Source organism: Globicephala melas, chromosome 18 (assembly GCF_963455315.2).
Source record: "Globicephala melas chromosome 18, mGloMel1.2, whole genome shotgun sequence".
NCBI lineage: Eukaryota > Metazoa > Chordata > Mammalia > Artiodactyla > Delphinidae > Globicephala > Globicephala melas.
In genome coordinates, this window is record NC_083331.1 from 12,160,618 (window position 1) to 12,178,506 (window position 17,889).

General features: G+C 38.6%; 1 protein-coding gene and 1 pseudogene across 1 annotated transcript in view; one reads left to right on the forward strand and one right to left on the reverse strand.

The window, feature by feature from the left end:
• The window catches only part of SPART (spartin), a 377,051-nt gene that overhangs the window by 193,311 nt on the left and 165,851 nt on the right, over positions 1 to 17,889 (reverse strand). The window lies entirely within an intron of this gene.
• On the forward strand, positions 12,326 to 14,779 carry LOC138842420 (tigger transposable element-derived protein 1-like; annotated as a pseudogene).

Genomic DNA, 17,889 nt, shown 5'->3' on the forward strand with positions numbered 1-17,889 from the left:
GTGAGAGGCCTGCGTGCTGAAAAAAAAAAAAAAAAAAAAGCATTCTTAAGGAACCTCTATACTGTTCTCCATAGTGGCTGTATCAATTTACATTCCCATCAACAGTGCAAGAGGGTTCCCGTTTCTCCACACCCTCTCCAGCATTTACTGTTGGTAGATTTTCTGATGATGTACATTCTAACTGGTGTGAGGTGATACCTCATTGTAGTTCTGATTTGCATTTCTCTAATAATTAGTGATGCTGAGCATCTTTTCATGTGTCTCTTGGCCATCTGTATGTCTTCTTTGGAGAAATGTCTATTTAGGTCTTCAGCCCTTTTTTGGATTCGGTTATTTGTTATTTTAATATTGAGCTGCATGAGCTGTTTATATAATTTGGAGATTAATCTTTTGGCCGTTGATTCATTTGCACATATTTTCTCCCATTCTGAGGGTTGTCTTTTCATCTTGTTTATGGTTTCCTTTGCTGTGCAAAAGCTTTTGTTTCATTAGGTCCCATTTGTTTGTTTTGTTTTTATTTCCATTACTCTACGAAGTGGGTCAAAAAAGATCTTGCTGTGATTTATGTCAAAGAGTGTTCTACCTATGTTTTCCTCTAAGAGTTTTATAGTGTCCAGTCTTACATTTAGGTCTTTAATCCATTTTGAGTTTATTTTTGTATATGGTTTTAGAAGTGTTCTGATTTCATTCTTTTACATGTGGCTGTCCAGTTTTCCCACCACCACTTATTGAAGAGACTCTTTTCTCCATTGTATATCCTTGCCTCCTTTGTCATAGATTAGTTGACCATAGGTGTGTCGGTTTATCTCTGGGCTTTCTATCCTGTTCCATTGATCAATACTTCTGTTTTTCTGCCAGTACCATATTGCCTTGATTACTGTAGCTTTGTAGTATCGTCTGAAGTCAGGGAGCCTGAATCCTCTAGCTCCGTTTTTTCCCCTCAAGATTGCTTTGGCTCTTCAGGGTCTTTTGTGTCTCCATACAAATTTTAAGATATTTTGTTCTAGTTCTGGAAAAATTGCCATTGGTAATTTGATAGGGATTGCATCGAATCTGTAGATTGCTTTGGGTAGCATAGTCATTTTCACAATATTGATTCTTCCAATCCAAGAACATGGTATATCTCTCCATCTGTTTGTGTCAACTTTGATTTCTTTCATCAGTGTTTTATAGTTTTCTGAGTACAGGTCTTTTACCTCCTTAGGTAGGTTTATTCCTAGGTATTTTATTCTTTTTGTTGCAGTGGTAAATGGGAGTGTTTCCTTAATTTCTCTTTCTGATCTTTCGTTGTTAGTGTATAGGAATGCCAGAGATTTCTGTGCATTAATTTCGTATCCTGCAACTTTACCAAATTCATTGATTAGCTCTAGTAGTTTTCTGGTGGCATCTTTAGGATTCTCTATGTATAGTATCATGTTATCTGCAAACAGTGACAGTTTTACTTCTTCTTTTCCAATTTGGATTCCTTTTATTTCTTTTTCTTCTCTGATTGCCATGGCTAGGACTTCCAAAACTATGTTGAATAATAGTGGCGAGAGTGGACATCCTTATCTTGTTCCTGATCTTAGAGGAAATGCTTCCAGTTTTTCACCATTGAGAATGATGTTTGCTGTGTGTTTGTCATATATGGCCTTTATTATGTGGAGGTAGGTTCCCTCTATGCCCACTTTCTGGAGAGTTTTTATCATAAATGGGTGTTGAATTTTGTCAAAAGTTTTCTGCATCTATTGAGATGATCATAAGGTTTTGATTCTTCAATTTGTTAATATGGGGTATCATGTTGATTGATTTGCGTATATTGAAGAATCCTTGCATCCCTGGGATAAATCCCACTTGATCATGGTGTATGTTCCTTTTAATGTGTTGTTGGACTCTGTTTGCTAGTATTTTGTTGAGGATTTTTGCATCTATAGTCATCAGTGATATTGGTCTGTAATTTTCTTTTTTTGTAGTATCTTTGTCTGGTTTTGGTATCAGGGTGATGGTGGCCTCATAGAATGAGTTTGGGAGTGTTCCTTCCTCTGCAGCTTTTTGGAAGAATTTGAGAAGGATGGGTTTTAGCTCTTCTCTAAATGTTTGATAGAATTCACCTGTGAAGCCATCTAGTCCTGGACGTTTGTTTGTTGGAAGATTTTTAATCAGTTTCCATTTCATTACTTGTGATTGGTCTGTTCATATTTTCTATTTCTTCCTGGTTCAGTCTTGGAAGGTTATACCTTTCTAAGAATTTGTCCATTTTTTCCAGGTTGTCCATTTTTTTGGCATAGAGTTGCTTGTAGTAGTGTCTTAGGATACTTTGTATTTCTGCAGTGTCCATTGTAACTTCTCCCTTTTCATTTCTAATTTTGTTGATTTGAGTCCTCTCCCTCATTTTCTTGATGAGTCTGGCTAAAGGTTTATTTTTTTTATCTTCTCAAAGAAACAGCTTTCAGTTTTATTGATCTTTGCTACTGTTTTCTTTGTTTCTGTTTCATTTATTTCTGTTCTGGTCTTTATGATTTCTTTCCTTCTACTACCTTTGGGTATTGTTTGTTCTTCTTTCTCTAGTGTAATCTGCTGTTTTTGGATGGAATGTCCTATAAATATCAATTAAATCTATCTGGCCTATTGTGTCATTTAAAGCTTGTGTTTCCTTATTAATTTTCTGTCTGGAAGATCTGTCCATTGGTGTAAGTGAGGTGTTAAAGTCCCCCACTATTATTGTGTTCCTGTCGATTTCCTCTTTTATAGCTGTTAGCAGTTGCCTTATGTATTGAGGTGATCCTATGTTGGGTGCATACATAGTTATAATTGTATCTTCTTCTTGGATTGGTCCCTTGATCATTATGTAGTGTCCTTCCTTGTCTCTTGTAATATTCTTTATTTTAAAGTCTATATTATCTGATATGAGTATTGCTACTAAAGCCTTCCTTTGATTTTCATTTGCATGGAATATCTTTTGCCATCCCCTCACTTCCAGTCTGTATGTGTCCTTAGGTCTGAAGTGGGTCTCTTGTAGACAGCATATATATGGGTCTTGCTTTTGTATCCATTCAGCGAGCTTGTGTCTTTTGGTTGGAGCATTTAATCCATTCAAATTTAAGGTAATTATAGATATGTATGTTTCTCTTACCATTTTCTTAATTGTTTTGGGTTTTTTTTTTTTTTTTTTTAGGTCCTTTTCTTCTCTTGTGTCTCCCACTTGGAGAAATTCCTTTAGCATTTGTTGTAGAGCTTTTTTGGTAGTGCTAAATCCTCTTAGCTTTTGCTTGTCTGTAAAGCTTTTGATTTCTCCATTTAATCTGAATGAGATCCTTGCCACGTAGAGTCATCTTGGTTATAAGTTCTTCCCTTTCAGCCCTTTAAATATATCATGCTACTCCCTTCTGGCTTATAGCGCTTCTGCTCAAAAATCAGCTGTTAACCTTATGGGAGTTCCCTTGTAAATTATTTGTCGTTTTTCCCTTGTTGCTTTTAACAATTTTTCTTTGTCTTTAATTTTTGTCAGTTTGAGTACTATGTGTCTCAGCATGTTTCGCCTTGGGTTTACCCTGCCTGGGACCCTCCTGTGCTTCCTGGACTTGGGTGACTATTTCCTTTTCCATGTCAGGGGAGTTTTTTTTACTATAATCTCTTCAAATATTTTCTTGGGTCCTTTCTCTCTCTCTTCTCCTTTTGGGACCCCTCTAATGCAAATGTTGGTGCATTTAATGTTGTCCTTGTGGTCTCTTAGGCTGTCTTCATTTCTTTTCATTCTTTTTTCTTTATCCTGTTCCGTGGCAGTGAATTCCACCATTCTGTCTTCCAGGTCACTTATCTGTTCTTCTGCTTCAGTTATTCTGCTATTGATTCCTTCTAGTGTATTTTTCATTTCAGTTACTGAATTGTTCATCTCTGTTTGTTTGTTCTTTAATTGTTCTAGGTGTTTGTTCTTTAATTCTTCTAGGTATTTTTTTTTTTTTGGTACACGGGCCTCTCACTGCTGTGGCCTCTCCTGCTGCGGAGCACTGGCTCCAGACGCGCAGGCTCAGCAGCCATGGCTCATGGGCCCAGCTGCTCCACGGCATGTGGGATCTTCCTGGACCGGGGCACGAACCCGTGTCCCCTGCATTGGCAGGCGGACTCTCAACCACTGCACCAACAGGGAAGCCCTCTTCTAGGTCTTTGTTAAACATTTCTTGCATCTTCTTAATCTTTACCTCCATTCTTTTTCTGAGGTCCTGGATCATCTTTACTCTCATTATTCTGAATTCTTTTTCTGGAAGGTTGCCTATCTCCACTTCATTTAGTTGTTTTTCTGGGGTTTTATCTTGTTCCTTCATCTGGTACATAGTCCTCTGCCTTTTCATTTTGTCTATCTTTCTGTGAATGTGGTTTTCGTTCCACAGGCTGCAGGATTGTAGTTCTTCTTGCTTCTGCTGTCTGCCCTCTGGTGGATGAAGCTATCTAAGAGGCTTGTGCAAGCTTCCAGATGGCAGGGACTGGTGGGGGGTAGGACTGGGTGTTGCTCTGTTGGGCACAGCTCAGTAAAACTTTAATCTGCTTGTCTGTTGATGGGTGGGGCTGAGTTCCCTCCCCATTGGTTGTCTGGCCTGAGGCAACCGAGTACTGGAGCCTACAGGCCCTTTGATGGGGCTAATGGCAGACTCCTGAAGGCCTCACACCAAGGAGTACTTCCCAGAACTTTTGCTGCCAGTGTCCTTGTCCCCGCGGTGAGCCATGGCCATCCCCCGCCTCCGCAGGAGACCCTCCAACAATAGCAGGTAGGTCTGGTTCAGTCTCCTATGGGGTCACTGCTCCTTCCCCCAGGGTCCTGATGTGCACACTACTTTGTGTGTGCCCTCCAAGAGTGGAGTCTCTGTTTCCCCCAGTCCTGTTGAAGTCCTGTAGTCAAATCGTGCTAGCCTTCAAAGTCTGATTCTCTTGGAATTCCTCCTCCTCTTGCTGGACCCCCAGGTTGGGAAGCCTGACGGGGGCCTCAAAACCTTCACTCCAGTGGGTGGACTTCTGTGGTATAATTATTCTCCAGTTTGTGAGTCACCCACCCAGCAGTTATGGGATGTGATCTTATTGTGATTGCATGCCTCCTACCATCTCATTGCAGCTTCTCCTTTGTCTTTGGATGTGGAGTATCTTTTTTGAGTTCCAGTATCTTCCTGTTGATGATTGTTGAGCAGTTAGTTGTGATTCCGATGCTCTCGCAAGAGGGAATAAGCGCACGTCCATCTACTCCGCCATCTTGAACCAATCTCTTAAGTATATATATTTTTAAATATCACAAAGCTTTAAGGAAGAATTCAAAACACCTAACTAAAAACAGGTTAAATACCTTTAAACCACAGTTAGTTACTGGTGCATGAAAGGATGGCTAAAATGAAAATGACCGACACCTCAAATATTGGCAAGGATGTGGAGGAATTGGAATTCTCATATACTGTTCAATGGAGTTTAAAATGTTACAATTACTTTGGAAAACAGCTTGGAGTTTCTTATAAAACTAAATATACATTTACTATATGACATTGTTCCAGCAATTCCACTCGGGTATTTACCCAAGAGAAATGAAAACATATGTGTAAACAAAGACATATCTACACATATGTTCATAATAGCTCTATTCAGTTGTTATTTATAATAGCAAAAAATTGGAAATAAATGTCCATCAACAGATGAACTGATAAACAAATTGTGGAACATCTATACAAGACTACTGTTCAGCAATGAAAAGGAATGAACTACTGATATGCCCAGTAGCATAGATGCACCTCCAAAACATAGTCAGTGAAAGAAGCCAGACACGAAAGAGTACATACTGTACAATTCTATTTATATAAAATTCTAGAGCAAGCAACTAACCTCTACTGACAAATCAGATCAGTGTTTGGATGGAGCTGTGGATGTGGACGTTGACTGCAAATAGGCATGAAGGAACTTTTGGGGGTGATGGAAATGTTCTATATCTTGATTGTGGTGGCAGTTACATAAGTATATATGTTTGTCAAAAGTCATCAAACTGAATACTTCAAATTAGTTGATTTTATTCTATTATATAAATTATATCTCATTACAAATGATTTGCTTTTTTAAATTGGCTAACAACTGAAAAAGGCACTTGACAAAAGACGATTTCCAAATGACCAATAAGCATATGAAAATACGCTCAATATCATTATTAATCAAGGAAATGAAAATTAAAGCCATGACGAGATGTCAGTACACACCCACTAAAATGGCTGAAATTTAAACATCTGACAAATTTTGGCAAGGATGTGGAGTGAGGGGGAACAGAATATGGCACCTAAAGTACGCTAACTTTCAGGGGAAGCCTAGAAGTTTTCAATTCAGTGTGAATGACTGCCTGGAGGGGATTCCTGTACAGAAAATGAGGAGAGTCAAGAATATCCCATGAGTTCCTCCCAAGGACCTTATACAATTGATATGTTCAGATTCTGGGCTAGAGAGGAACTTGGTCCCAGATAAGCAGAATTTTCAGTGGTTCTCATTTTCTCTCCAATGGCTCACGAAGAGTGTCTTTACCAACAAAGTGTTTCCCTCCTGCCACGTATTTCTGTCTTAGAGCAAATCTGCTTTATGAAGGCAAAGTTTATTTCATTCCTGTATCAAACAGAGCACAACCAGATTCTGTCACACCATAGTTCAAGGTATTGCATTTTATAATAGTTATTTGAGAAAGAAACCCTTAGAATTAAAATTCGTCTCAAGAGTGTAAACTGCTAAAAGAATTGGCCATGAAAAGTATTTGACAAATATATTTTTTTCTCTTTTGAATTCACTAGCATAGAATCAATTTTACTTTGTGAATGTCAGTTTCTGGAGTAGGATACAGGTTTCTCACATAGTTCCTTTACTCTCTGAAACACTAGGGTTGCTTAAATATGAGGAATAACGAATGCAGTATTTGAGCAAAGCTGTCAAGGATACCACTTGAGTATTTTCTGTGTAATGGTAAATATCTCCATCTAGGGTTTCTTCCTTTTTGAAGTAGAATTGATTGAATTTTTTAAAAACACAATGAGTTGCTAATAACTTATCACCAACAACATGCCTTGAAACATTCACCACATGTGCTCTTTGAGTCCCAGCTTCCATTCAGCAGGCATTTTTAAAGAGGAATGTCTAACCCAGTCCTTTGTAAACTGGATATAGTACCAATTATATTGTACACTTCCTGAAAAACAAACAAAAAAAATCCTAATGTATGAGATCTTCCATTTTCTTTAGGGACAAATTATATATTACACAAAAGAGCCCTGGTATTTAATGAAAAATTTAAAAGTCTCTTGTAGCGTGTTCCATAACCAGCCAACAACTCTTTGCTCTGCTCCTTTTCCATTTATCTCTTCCCAGATCACATCTGTCCCCATCCTCCACCTGCAAAACAGACTGAATCTGAGATGCTACCCAGTTCATGTTTTTGTAGTAAGCATTTTTGAGCACTTGGTATGTGGCAGACCCTTATTTGCTTGGACTTTCACTTAAAGTACCCAGAATAGGGCCTATCAGCAATTTTGTGAAATGGATTCTATCCTCAGAAACATGATACGAAAGTGAAGAAATGTGTCTAGATTGTGGTTTGATAAGTTGTTTATAATCTAGCAGCAGCGTGCTGTTGGACTGGATCTAGGCACGGCAATATGGATTGCACTGTGTCAGCATTTCTCTCCGCAGAGAGAAAGCAGGTCCAGAATCAATATTCATGAGCTCTTCCTTTGGTTTTCTTGATCGGCAGAAATCTGTTTTCTTCCAATCTGCATTCCTCCCCCAGGCTCTGTCAGTCTTTAGCAAGGCGGGAGAGTGAATTCCCAAATATCCATGATCTGTCTGTAGGTTAAAATTGCTATTCACATCTGTCAGCTTTTGCTTACAAAATGATCTTTCACCTTCCCAGAGAGAAGCCAGTTATTTCAAGGCAAGGTGCCCGTCACCTTGAAGAAAATATTTTAAACCTGTTAAGCAAATCAAATAAAGGAAGAATTCTGTAGGAACGTAAGTGGAACAAGATGATTTTAATAAGAGTCTTTAATTTTAGTCACTGCTAGGGACTTTTGGAGTCCAAATATTAATTTAGAATCTTTCCACCTGAATTTGAGATAGAAGTTTTGTTTCATTTAAAAAAATAAACAAATTTCTATTGGATGTTCTTGTGTACTGTGTATTTCTTTAGTAAAAAGGAGTCTCATATTAACAAGTCAATGTTTGAACTTTACTGCTGTCATTAGTGGTATCTTTACTCTTCCAGCAGAAGACACCCAAGCATTTAGAGCACAATGGATCTTTTAAATTGATGCATAATATGCATATGATAAAGTATGTAAAGTGCAGATTTGCTTAAAGATGGAAATACAAGGCAGGTGGGAAGCATTTTGTTTGTAAAGAAATTCCTTGTGAGTCATTGGGGAGAGTAATGAGAACCACTGAAAATTCTGCTTATTTGAGATCAAGTTCCTCTCTAGCCCAGAATCTGAATGAAGTAGAAGGTCTCTGGGAGGAGCCCACGGGATATTCTTGACTCTCCTCATTTTCTGTACAGGAATCCCCTCCAGACAGTCATTCACACTGAAGTGAAAACTTCTAGGCTTCCCCTGAAAGTTAGCCCATTTCTCCAATGAATAAAACTAGTTGTGAGGCAGTTCTTTTTTATAAGCTGAAATCTGCTTGCCTTCTGCTTTCTGTCATTGTTTCCTCCCATTTCTGTTCCCTAGAAAAACAGTGAGTAGATCTTGTCTTTTTTGTACACAATTACCTCTCAGATATTTGAAGGCAGCTAATGTGTCTCCCCCTAACACTTCCACAGGCCAAAGTCCCCTGGTTCTTTGAACTGTCTCTTAAAGAACACTTCTCCCCTTCTTGGCCATCTTGTCTTAGAGGCTTTCAATTTTTCAGTATACATCTTAAATTGGGGTGCCCAAAATTGAAAGCAATATTCTGCTGTAAGCAGACCAGTGGGAAACCCAGCGGGATTATTACTTTCTGTGATTTGGACACCACCATCCTATTAATGCAATCTGGAATTTTTAAAAAATTTTAGCAACTACATCAAATTGTTGGCTCCTGCTATGGACAAGCAAAACTCTAAAATCTTTTTCATATAAACTGGTGCCAAAACCCATTTCCCCATTTAGTAGTCAGGCAGTTGTTTTTAAAGGTAAATACAGAACACAACACTTCGGTTTTGCCTATCATTGCAACCTGTCAAGACTATTTTGAATCTTGGTTTTATCATCAGTCTTATTCATTCCCTTTTCCAGCTTTCTGTCACCTTCACACTTGATAAGTGTGTCTTCTATGTTTTCATCAAGTCACAGAAAAAAATGTCAAACAGGACAGAGCTCTGCAGCTTGCCTCTGTAGATTTCCCTCCAAATTTATGAACTTTTCCACAAAATATTTTGGAGTACCTACTATATACCAGAAACCATGTCAAGAGAAAAATAGCTAACTAAAATATATATATATAATTTGGTCTCTGAAAAAACAAAACAAAATAAGATATAGGCTCTTATTTTAGATAATTTTTTCATTTAATAGATTGTACAGTGCTATTGATATTTTTAGGCTGAGGATTTTAAAGCAACAATTATTCTATGAAACTTTGATTTTTTTCCATTACATCAGACACAAGAATACCCTGGAGACTTGGTCAAGCACCTAACTAAGCCAGGATACCAGGTCTCTGGTAGATCTTTATACCTAGAATGTTATCAAGAGAGAGTAAGTTTGACCAACCTTATCTTAGTAAAACTGCATGGACCCTTAGTGATCATCACATTTTTTATAAAATGGGGCAGCAAATATAGCCCAGCATCTACTAGCTGTGTGACCTTGAACAAATACTGATTTCTCTGACACTAAGTTTCTCCATCTGCATTGTGGTAAGAACGATGAATACATCACACAATTGTTATGGGGATGGAATTATTTGAATATGTAAATTATCATTAAAAATTAGTTTCCTTTCTCCTAAAAGTTCACCATGTGACAGTCTCTTCAAGAATTTTTCAAGATCTCAATCTTGTTAGTCTATATTCTGAATTCAATTACTTCGTCTTTTGCAAAGTAGGGTAACATTTCTCTGTCTCCACGGTTCAGGCCTTTCCTCATGCTCCGTGACTTTGCTGCGAGATCTCAGAAGGCTGAGATCACATCTATGGTTCCTTCTGGGCCCTGGGATGTTCTTTTTCTGGCTCTAGAAATGAGAATGCTTCTTATACGTGACTAAGTCCCTTTCTAAACGGCTCCTCAGTTACGTTGGGCTACAATTTCTTTGTTACATGTGTTTCTGCACTTTTCTATTTGAATTCCTCTCTCGTCTCTGAAAACCATGAAAATAAAAACAGGAGCTAAGTGATTCTGCCTTCTTTCTGAGATCGACTAACTCAGATTAGCCATGCTAACTTCAAAAGCTTATGGATCTGTTAGCCTTTCTAACTCTAAAAGCTTATGGATCTGGTAGGCTTGCAAACTCCAAAAGCTAATGGATCTGTACTTACAGATTTGATTTCCAACTACTTGTCAGGGAGTAAAGTCTCACAGTTGGTGCTACCCAGTGTTTTTCCAAAGTTTAGTTGAGAGAAATAGTAGTTGTAATGGATTGCCTGAATGGTATGCAATCCATACACCTCTCTAATACTCTATTGCTTCCATCTCGCTGCCCATCTCCCAAATGTTGTTTGTATATTCTTAGTAACATTGCTCAGTTTGATAATATTTACATTTTGTTCATAAATATAATTCCCATAGTAGTTTAGTAATCATTCTACAATTAGACAAATTCAGTGCTCATTACTGGCCCCTTCCCACCATGGTCTCTCTATTCCTGAGTCTTTTAATTATCTGGATTTTTTTGTCAACTTGTTTCTCCAAGAAAAACCCTCATATACTGAATTCTGAGCTGCTTCTCTCCTGAGAAGAAGGTCTGCCTGTGTTCGTTATACTTGAATGACATCTGCACTTGGTATGACATTCTTTGGTCACACTACTTTCCACATATCTTGATATAAACTGTTCCACTGTCTTCACCACGGAAAAGTCTAAGGCCAGTCTGATTTATCTCTTATTAAGAGATTAAGAACTTTTAAGATTCTTAAGATTCTTAAAAATTAAGAACTTAAGATTAAGAACTTTTTCCTTAAAGTTTAGTAGCTTAGCTCTGATATGTATCACTGGTGAACATTCTGTATCAAAATTTTCCAGAATTTAGTAATCTTTCAACCTGGAAACTTTTCTTTTGTGTGTGTGTTGGGTGGGAGTGTTGGGGGTTCTCTTGTATTTTATCTTTGAATACATCATTTGTTCCATTTTTTTGGTTTCTATACTTCAGTGTTGTCAATTATCTTTATGTAGGACCCTCTTGTCTATATTCTACAGCTTTTTTCTACTTTCTCTACTCTCTGTAATTTTTATCTTAATTTATAGTGATAATCTCAAGCCTTTCCTCTAATTGTCAGAATTTAATTTTTTTTTTTTTTTTTGCGGTACATGGGTCTCTCACTGCTGTGGCCTCTCCCATTGCAGAGCACAGGCTCCGGACGCGCAGGCTCAGCGGCCATGGCTCACGGGCCTAGCTGCTCCGCAGCATGTGGGATCTTACCGGACCGGGGCACGAACCCGTGTCCCCTGCATTGGCAGGCGGACTCTCAACCACTGCGCCACCAGGGAAGCCCCAAGAATTTAATTTTAATGGAGTCTGTTCTCTTCCTTGATGCTTTAGTTTTATTTATTAGTCATTTTAATACTCTATTTCCTTAGTTTTACAACTTTTCTTCATGTCATTCAGTTATTTTAACATCCTTGTCTTTCAGCATGTTAATGTTTTTTATTAAGTTATTCTACAGCAGAAGCAACTGTGTTATATTTCCATCTGTTCCTTGATTTATGTTTTCTCTGAGGTCCAGTGCTTTGTCTTGTGTATCATGTATTTCGGGTTTTTTAACTTTAGCAACTGACATAACAATTCTGCATACAGCACACCTCTTTCTATGCATTCTGCTACAAGTTTTGTGGCAACCCTGCGTTTAGCAAGTCTATTAGCACCATTTTTCCTACAGCATTTGCTCACTTTATGTCACATTGTGGTAATTCTTACAACTTCAAACTTTTTATTATTATTATATTTTTTATGGTGACTTGTGATCAGTGATTTCTGATGTTACTGTAATTGTTTAGGGCACCATAAACCATACCCATGTAAGATAGCAAACTTAATTGATAAATGTTGTGTGGTCTCTGCTCCACCAACCAACTGTTCCCTCATCTCTCTCCCTCTTGGGCCTCCCTATTCTGTGAGACATAACAATATTGAAATTAGGTCAATTAATAACCCAACAATGGCCTCCTCCTCAAGTGAAAGGAAGAGTCACATGTCTCTCACTTTAAATCAAAAGCTAGAAATGATTAAGCTTAGTGTGGAAGGCATGTTGAAAGGTGAGATAGGCCAACAGCTAGGCTTCTTGTGCCAACAAGTTAGCCAAGCTGTGAATGCAAAGGAAAAGTTCTTGAAGGAAATTAAAAGTGCTAATCCAGTGAACATATGAATGATAAGAAGTAAAACAGCCTCATTGCTGATATGGAAAAAGTTTTAGTAGTCTGGATAGAAGATCAAACCAGCCATAACATTCCCTTAAACCAAAGCCTAATCCAGAGCAAGACCCTGGATTAGCTCTATTCAATTCTATGAAGGCTAAGAGAGGTGAGGAAGGTGAAGAAGAAAAGTCTGAAGCTAGCAGAGGTTGGTTCATGAGGTTTAAAAAAAGTCATCTCCATAACATAAAAGCGCTGATGTAGAAGTTGCAGCAAGTTATACAGAAAATCTAGCTAAGATAATTAATGAAGGTGGCTACACTAAACAACATATTTTCAGTGTAGACAAAACAGTCCTACAATGGAAGAAGATGCCATCTAGGACTTTCATAGCTAGAGAGGAAAAGTCAATGCCTGGCTTCAAAGCTTCAAATGACAGGCTGACTCTCTTGTTAGGGGCTAACACAACTGGTGACTTGAAGTTGAAGCCAGTGCTCATTTACCATTCTGAAAATCCTGGGGCCCTTAAGAATTATGCTAAATCTACTCTGCCTGTGCTCTGTAAATGGAACAACAAAGCCTGGATGACAGCACATCTCTTTACAGCATAATTTACTGAATATTTCAAGCCCATTGTTGAGACATAATGCTCAGACGAAAAGATGCCTTTCAAAATATTACTGCTCATTAACAATGCATCTGGTCACCCAAGAACTCTGATGGAGCTGGACAATGAGATTAATGTTGTTTTCATGCCTGCTAATACAACATCCATTCTGTAGCCCATGGATCAAGGAGTAATTTCAACTTTCAAGTTTTATTTAAGAAATACATTTCTTAAGGCTATAGCTGCCATGGATAGTGACTCTTCTGATGGATCAAAGTCAATTGAAAACATCCTGGAAAGTACTCATTATTCTAGATGCCATTAAGAACATTAGTGATTCATGGGAAGAGATACAAATATCAACATTAATGGACTTTGGAAGAAGTTGATTACAATCCTCATGGATGACTTTGAGGGGTTCAAGATTTCAATGGAGGAAGTCACTGCAGATGTGGTAGAAATAGCAAGAGATCTAGAATTAGAAGTGGAGCCTGAAGATGTACCTGAATTGCTGCAATCTCACAATAAAACTTTCACAGATGAGGAGTTGCTTCCTATGGATGAGCAAAGAAAGTGGTTTCTTGAGATGGAATCTACTCCTGGTGAAGATGCTGTGAAGACTGTTGAAACTGTTCCTGAAAGTGGGGTCCAATGGCTCATTGCTCAAAAGCCAATAAAGGGGCAAGGTTGGTGGAAAGGATAGTTTGCTTTATTTTGGATGCTGGCAACTAGGGAGTGGGGTTGGGGGAGGGCTGACTCCCGTCCAAATCCTGACTCTCCCCCACTTCCTGCCCCCAACAACCAGTGGACAAGAGGTTTTATAGATGGAGGGAGGAGGCTACCTGTAAAAATTGCATAACCAGCTCTGACATTCATCTTGAAATTGGCCATGTGGTGATCTGATGAGCATCATCTTGATTGTTTTAAGTACAGTTAATCTTTAGTTCCAGGGTCGTTTTTCTCCCATTTCCTTGAGGCCAATTCTCAGAATTGTGGCAGCTTACGTCATGGCTACAGTCTGGTGGGAGTTTCAGTATCTACAAGACAGCTCACAAGTTATGGCTCAGAATATTATCTATAGCCCCTGAGAGGGAACTAAAAGTCCTTGACTATGCTTAAAGACTAAACAATTATTATTTGGTCTCCTTGACTGTTTTCCTTTGTTTCTGCATTTTCTCACTTCTCTGATTAAACTTATTCTTTGGCTAAAGTTTTTCCCCAGACAAAAGGCAGGCAGAGGACCATAGAGTCCTGCTGTTTCAAAATGACAATAAAGGATTTACAATATTACATAATCTTAGTTGATAAAGCAGTGGCAGTTTGAGAGGACTGACTCCAATTTTTTTTTTTTTTTTTTTAAACATCTTTATTGGAGCATAATTGCTTTACAATGGTATGCTGACTCCAATTTTGAAAGAAGTTCTACTGTGGGTAAAATGCTATCTAACACCACTGCATGCTACAGAGAAATCATTTGTGAAAGGAAGCGTCAATTGATGTGGCAAACTTCACTGTGGTCTTATTTTAAGAAATTATCACAGCCACCCCACCTTCAACACCCACAACCCTGATCAGTCAGCAGCCATCAACATCCGGGCAAGACCCTCCACCAGCGAAAAGATTCCGACTCACTGAAGAGTCAAAGAATGGTTAGCATTTTTAACAATAAAGTATTTTTAAATTAAGGTATATACGTTTTTCAGGCATAATGCTATTGCACACTTAATAGAATACATTATAATGTAAACATAACTTTTATATGCCCTAGGAAACCAAAAAGTTTGTGTGACTCATTTCATTGCGATATTCGCTTTATTGCAGTGGTCTGGAACTGAACCCACAGTACCTCTGAGGTGTGCCTGTAATTGCTGTGTGACTCCTTTTCATCTAGCTCATTTTAGAGGGATTCTGTCTAACATTCTGTTACTCCTGTCTCCCTTCCCATTCAACCTGACTAGAATGTTTTCTACTTCCAACCTAGTTAAGGACTTAACATATTATATTCTGCCTACTTTTCTACAGACTGACATAGCGGTGGGAAGAAAAGAAACTGTGGTCTGCATTTTCCTTTGAGATTCTGTTAGATGTTTTTATACCTGAGTTTGTGCCACTTAATCTGGGAATGCATCTGATGCTCAAGGAGAACATCTTCACACTTTCCAGCCTGTGGTGCTCCAGTGCCTCTCCCTCAGAGAGAGTCAGCACTTTACAGGTTCATCTGTTTCTCTTTAGCTGTTACTTCCACTATTCTTCATTCAGAGGATACACTCTCATTCTGCTTCTCTCCAGATTTGGGGATACTTGTGTGTCATCTCAGGATTTTCTCAACATATTAATGTGCCACCTGGAAAGGGGGCAAGTTAGGAATCTAGCTGTATAGCCCTCCTATGCTTTGCTCCAAAATCTGTGTCTTTCCTTAGTTGCCAGGTTTTTAAGTGTATTGCACTGGGCTTTCCCTTCCCCCCATTTCTTGTTGGTTTTTACTCTATTTTTCTCATTTTGTTAGGTATTAGGGAAGGAAAACCCTGGGGTGCCATTTTAACCCTGCTTTGTGTTGAAAGCCCTCCATACTGTCTTTTGGAAGATGCACAGCAGAGATTTCTCTCCAGCCTCGGGACAGAGATGGTTGAACTTCCAGGCAAACAGTCTGTCTTTATCCTATGGATTTCAAGGACTGAGTAACCGATCACACTTGTCACTTAGAATCCAATATGAGACCGATTTTTAGCAAAGTGAACAAGATCATAGCACATGTATTTTGGTCCTTTCCATATATCTGGCTTCATCTTATTCTTCTTATCCTTATTTCCCTTTGTTTTCTCACTTTTAAAAAGATCTTGCTTCACTGTAAGTGTCTCTGTGAATAACCTCAGATCCTTTATGGAAGAAGGTGAGGTACAAGTATTTAAATAAACAGTCGCACCAACATTCCTCCCCGCCTCCCTCAGGGTGATAGGTCCATTTCCTTGCTCCGCTAGCTTTTACTTGGCTCAATAACAAATGCTTTGTCGTTATCGTCAGCATCCTTTGAGAGCTAGGGCTGCTTTAGCTCTCTTGACATTATTCTTAAGGTTGATGCCAAAATTGTGTTTGTTCTTATATGCCCTTCCTTCCATCTGCACTGAAATACAATTTACTTCTGCTTTTCTTAAAATATCTGGTTCTCTTTGCATCCTAATACAGCTTAAAGATCCATAGGCAGCACAGGTACAGGGTGGATAAGATTCCTGGATATTAATAAACTATCTAAAAATACTTGTAGCAGACAATTTTTGAGAGTCAAAGCTATATAGGGCTTTGAGAAGAAAAGCTGTGTGTGTTTGATATGCCATCTGAAGCCTGGTAATGAATAGGAGCAGGAAAAAAATATTTTAAAATTCTAATGTTTGCTTTATCTTTTAAAAATAAACTAAAAATTTCAGAGAAAGTTGACCTCCCTTTGACCCTACCTTTATCCCAATCCCATCTGTGCTTCAGGCTCCCATCATCTTGAATTTGATGTATTTATATGAGTCTTTCACCAGCTTTGTATACTTAAGTGTGTCCCTAAATAGTATGTAAATCCATACACTAGGAGTTCATTTCTGTGACTGTGGATAGATTATTGTGCTCCTGCCTAAGGCCACCTCACTTTGAACACTGGATTCTCCCAGTCTTGCTTCATCAAGAATATCCCTCCAGCCATTATTCCTTTGTCTTTCCCGTGTCATGAAATTTTCCCTCTCTACTGGATTGTTCCCAATGGCATAAAATGTGCTTAAACATTTCTATCTTTAAAAAAGTCTACTCTAACCTACGTCTCTCCTCTGGCTCCCATCACATCCCTCTGTTCTCATTTAGCTCCTCATCTGTGTAGGGACATCTGTCTCCAGTTCCTCTCCTGCTGTTTTCTCACATCCCCACCGGAGGTTTCCATCCTCACCGCTCCACCAAAACAGCTCTCATCCAGCCATCATCCTGAGTCCTCATTTCACTTAATCCATCTGAAAAATTTCACAGAGTTGATCACTCTTGACTTCTAGAATACCTTCTTCACTTGGCTCTCAGAACACCCCTCTCTTGCTTCACCCACTCTCTTCCTGCTTCACTGTCAGCTCTTTCTGTGTCTCCCCAGCCTCTAACCAATGGGATGCCCAGGGCTCTTTTCCTTCTCTCCTCTCTCCATACCCCTCTCTAAACTGTTCCACATAGCCTCGTGGCTTCTCCACCATCTATACACCAATAACTCCCCTAATTTGCATGTCACTCTCCATTCACAATTTTATCTGCCGGAAGAGAAAAATCTCTCAAAACATTGCAGCACAACAGATATCTAATCCCTTTCTTCCTCTGGGGTATATTCCTCCTGCAATGGTCTTTTTGTTTTGGTCGCATTTCTCTCTAAGTCTGCCGCACATTTTCACCCCAAGATCTCCTCTCATCTCCCTCCTGTATTGGATTTCTTGTTTAATGATCCACAAAGATTTCACTTTCTTGTTTTATTTTCTCACTTCCATAGAGCATAGTCCCTAACTGCATCTGTAGAAGGAGGTAAAATGTTTGAGATCTGTGAATGTCTGACTATGCCTCCATTCTAACCTCACATTGTTTGAATATTTGGCTTAGTATAGATTGTAGTTTAGAAATTATTTACCTCAGAATGCTTTAAAAATTGCTTTTTTTTAAAAAAAAAAAGCTTCCAATGTTGCTGTTTTCCTTTGTATATGACTTTTTGTGGGTTTTTTTTTTTTTGTTGTTGTTGTTTTATTTCCTCTTTGGACATCT